Source organism: Cucumis sativus, chromosome 7, assembly GCF_000004075.3.
Source record: "Cucumis sativus cultivar 9930 chromosome 7, Cucumber_9930_V3, whole genome shotgun sequence".
Lineage (NCBI taxonomy): Eukaryota > Viridiplantae > Streptophyta > Magnoliopsida > Cucurbitales > Cucurbitaceae > Cucumis > Cucumis sativus.
This window is the reverse complement of record NC_026661.2, coordinates 3,748,844-3,754,256: the sequence shown is the minus strand read 5'-3', so window position 1 is coordinate 3,754,256 and position 5,413 is coordinate 3,748,844.

Sequence of the window (5,413 nt, the reverse complement as noted above, 5' to 3'; positions counted from 1 at the left end):
ACTTAACTTGCTTCTTCAACCTTATCTGCATTCTTGATTCTCGAGCCCTGCTTACTCATGTTCATATCAAATCAAATATGACCCTTTCTTTTGAGCTTAATACAATAAGATTTACGTCTCTTTAGAGGTAACCTTCGTGTATTTATTGGATCAAACACAAAAATTCACTCACTTTTTTACCCATTCTTTTAGTTTCATCCAAAATGTCCTCCATTTCAATTCATAGTCTATAATTTAACATAAAATGTCATAAAAAGCTTAAAATCGATTTTGAGGTAGTGTATCCATGAAAATATATTTTTACTTGCCTAAAAGACATACAATTACAATAATATACTTATGTGTAAATAACTTGTAGGAGTTGTGAATCACATTGTAGAAGTATTTTATCACTTTTGTTTTTGGTTTGAAAGATTCAATGATATATAATTAAACCTACAAAATACACGTGTGTTAGTATAAATTTATATGTTAAGCATAAGTAGGAGTCAAGAAGTAAGCTATTTTATTAGTTATGTGAATGGTAACTAAGTATGAAATAACATTTTTAAAACTTATAAATATAGCAAAATCTACCGATAATAAACTCTTGTAGTCTACTGGGATAGATCAATATTTTTAACATAGTCTATTTTAAAAATTATACTATATTCGTCATTTTTTTTTAAATGTTGATATATATGTTAATATTTTGATTATATTTACAACTATCATAAAAAATATCTACTTTTAAAGTCTTTAAAACGGCTCACTCGTCTTTTCATTATAGAATTGGTCAAATTTAGTCTTTGTTTAGTTGGTCAAATTCTATGTGTTTTATTTATTTATTATTATTATTAAAATGTTAAATCTATTTTTGACCAAGTTTATACGAATATTTGAATATCAACCATTCCTATATGGAATAATTAATTTTATAGTAAAGTTGAAAGTTCTAAGTTCTAAAAAAATGGACTCACAGATTTGACTTCAGTAAATTGTTTGTAGTGGAAAAGCGTTAGCCATTTTCTTTCTCACTATGTTTAATTTTAGATTAAATGATTGAGTTTTTGTCTTTATTCAAAAGGTAAAAGTATCTTTATTGAAAGATTTATTTATTTTTGTTAAAATTAAGTTCTTCCTTCTTGCATCCACAAATTATTTAATTTGTTATGAGTTTACCTTTTGAGAAAAGAAGAAAACAAATATTTTAATCCTTGACAGTAATTTAATAAACAAAAAAGTGTTTTGTATTGAGATTGGGAGTATTTTTCTAAAAAATAAAAGAGAAAGACAAAAAGAAAAAAAAGACTACTTTACATTTCTGCCATTGACTTCGATTTTAAAAGTATTTCAAAAATATTAAAAAGGTGTTTTTAGGCTTTTTTTTTTTTTAGGGGCGTTTATTTTTTCATAAATTTTAAATTTAGTAAACCATAACTTCTATCTTCTCTTATACAATTTATATCCACGCAATCAACAACTATCCCTAATAAACAAGTGATATATTCAAATGAATATTTAGATTTGGTACAAGCTCGTTTAGACGGTATACAAGGATACTATATCATTTAAATTGGATACAGTATCGATTTTTCTCGCTTATGTGATTCATTAATAGCGACAATTATTTTTTATATTTCACGTTGTGAGTTTGTTCCTTTTCTAAAACTGGGTATAAATATTGTTGTATTTCGTTCCATTTAAAAAAAACACTTTCTTCAGGTAAAGTTATTCGGCTCAAGTTGACTTTTGGGTTGAACCCTCGAGGATTATTAAGTACATAGGCTGTCTATATGACACATATGTATGTAGCTTCTTATACCAACGAGATTATTAGTTCCCAATATGATCCTATGCCCACATGTTTGCTATACATTTTTTCCATTCACAATTTATTTCCCCAAACGCCTCAAAAGCTTGGGAATTGGGAACTTTCTTTTTCTTTTTTGTTTGTTTGTTGAAATTATTAAAATGTATAAATTAAATAAAAAAATTGAGTTGGGCTCATGACCTTGGGGCCCAAGTCTACATGTTGAGTGTGAGTTTTGACTACGTGGCTCATGAATGTGGGTTGCTCGTATTGGGCTTTTTCCTGAGTTATGTACTGCACCATTGGTTGGTTATTTTGATTTCTTTTTATTATTATTATTTTAAAGGTGGTAAATATAATAATATTTTTAAAATTACAAAATATAGTAAATATTGATCTATAACTAATAAACCATAAAAATTTATCAATAAAGATTAAAATGACGTTGAAAAAAAATCAAATGTTTTTTTTGCGTTTAAAACAAAATATTATTGAATTCATTAAAATATTAAAATCACTTCTAAAATAGATAAATGTAAGGTATTTAGATTTTCCATCAGGTTGTTTTTCTGATGAATTAGGTGATGAAATCACCTTTTTTTTAAGTTTATTGCTTGTTCTATAGTTATTATTTGAAACTTTATTAGTTTGAGAATGTAGCCATTTAAACCAACGGTAGATTATTGAATGAGACCACTATAGTTGTTTTGAAATCTAATGATTCAATGTATGTGGATATGAAATATTTGATCATATCATCTAATAATAGTCAATTGATATAAATTCGTCTTATATCTTAAAAGATTGTCAACCACCAAATAATTTTTTTTGCTACCATGACCATTAATTTTTCTTAGTTGAAAAAGGAAATGAATGCATTGTACAACCAAGACCCAGATATGGTAGAACAAGTTACAAGTACAAATTATTATGTTTTGATAAGTTGACGTGGTACCAATTTAGGACATGATTTCAAGTATACATGTCTTTACAGGTAGCTACAAATCTAGCATATGTAATTTGCATAAATGATTGAATCGGTAATAAATACCAATTAAGATTATTATTAGTTTTGTAAATGAGTGAATGAGTGATTAATTTAAATATATTCACAAATTTCAATCTCCACATTAAAAAATATATAAATTCATATGGATAGAGAAATTCCTTTAAACTCACAACTTTCACATACAAGATGAAAAAATACTATATTAATATATTGTTTTGAACGTTTAATTTTAAAAATAAATTATATTTGAAAAAATATGTTCAACAATCATCCAAACAGTTAATGGTTGTTTAATTATCCGTTAATAATTTTACTATTTTTTAAAAAAATATAAATACATGATACTTTTATAGATAAAATTATTATCCTTTTATTTAAAAACTAATTTTAAATATGGGTTTAAAATACATCAATTAAAGTTAGTATACTTATTTTTCAAATATAACCAAAAAAAATTTAAATAGCAAGAAATATTGATTGATAAACCACTTTCAACCCTAAAAAATTAGCAATATATAACATTTTATTATATTTTAAAATATTCCGATTGTTAACATTTAGCAAACAATTATACATAATTTAAAAGTAGAAGAAAGTAAAATGAGACAAAATTTAAAAAAATTGGGCGAACTGAATGGATTGAATAGAAAAAAAATGTAATAAAACAAAATATTTACATTAATTCATAGAAAAATTAACAAAATATGAGATTTTTTACTAGTAAATAATTTGTCAATTTTTTATATTAATGAAAAAAATGTTTAAAGAAATTTATTTTTAAAATTAAATAACGATTAAGCTTAATTAATAATATAAAGAAGAAGAAGAAAACACAGAAGGGAGATGGGAAGTTGGTTACGTCATGAATGACTCAATGCTGCTGTAAGCAGGCAGTGGATTTGCAGTGGTTAGGTTAAACTGAGTAGGAGAAGAAAGAAGAAAAAGAAGAAAAGGGTTACACACTTTCACTTTGTGTGTCTACGACACAACACAAGACAACTACCATATATATATATATGTCAAATAATCATAATAATAATAGCAATAAGGTAGAAGAGAAGATAAATGGGATCATCATTTTTAGGGTTCCCCAAGTTCTGCCACCACAGTGCTTTCTGGGCTCCACACTTAACAACACTTTCTCCCATCTCTTTTTTCTTATTTTCTTTCCATTTTTACCTTCTTTCCCTTTACCTCTCTTTAATTATCCCAACATTCTTCCTCCATCTTCTCTACTTTTCTACTTTTTTATTTTCTTCTTTTTACATGCATTCATCTTCTTTCTGTACATTTATGTTCTGACTTTATTGCTTTCCTTTTAACCCTTCTAATTCATCTTCCTAATTTAGTTTATTTCAATCACATGCATCTCTCTTGTTTTTTCACTTTTTAATTATCCTTCCACAATAATTCTCGCTTTAATTGATTATCGCATGTGTTAATAATTTGTCCACGTTAGTTTAAGTAAGAAGTAACAATTTAAAATGTTAATATATAATTAACTAATGAAGATTAGATATGTAATCCAAATGTAGTTTAAGTTCACGTAAATCACTTTATCCGTTGTTGTATGCATGGTCTAATTGAAGAGATGTAACGATTTCTTTGGATACTACGTTTAATTAAATTAATGTTTCAAAACATATCTCACATTTTTCTTTACATTTTTTTCAACTTTTACAACAAACAATGGAAGTTGTAGGATTTGTTTACCATTTCAATTGTAGAATCTCGTGCAAGCTAATTTAGATTCGTGGTTGTATTAACTATATAAAAGAAACATCAGTGTTTTTACTTAGGAGCAGGTTGATCATGCATGCTTTTGCAAAATGGAATATCACATGCATAATAAGGGGTGTGGTGACGATGGCACTTCAACATCTTAACTTTTAGTATATATTATATTAATAGAGTTGTTTACATTTTATTAAAATTTCATAAACATATCAACATTCTCACAACATCATCGTGGGTTCAATATCGACATTAAGAGTTAATCCTTTTCCAACACGTTTTACTATAGTTTCCAACAACTTCAATCATCGTGGGTTCAATATCGACATTAAGAGTTAATCCTTTTCCAACACGTTTTACTATAGTTTCCAACAACTTCAATCATCGATAAATGACCAATTTCTTGTAGTGTAATGTGAATATAATATAATAATAAATATTTTACCTTTCTTAAATAGTATAGAGTGTTTGTTTACGTATTGATTTTTTTAATCGATTTTAAGAAATATTTACGGTAGTGATAAAATTATATATTTCTATAAACAATTTTTTTTTATTTCCAAAAAATTAAAGATATTATTAGTATTAATTAATATTTGTATTGAGATCAATAGTGTATTTTTTTAGTATGTCAAGTCCAATTACTAAAAATACATTTTTTTTTTTTTTACTTTCATAAAGACACATCAAATAATCAATTTTGATCACCAATAACAAACCTTTCGAGATATACTTATTAAACAACATTATTATGCTGATAATTAGCCATCCCATCAAAAGTGTTATTACAAAAAACTTCATAACATCATTCTCTTCATGTCCTTCATTTCCTTATTAATGATAACCTCTAATGTGTCTACTAAGAAAAAGAAAAAAGA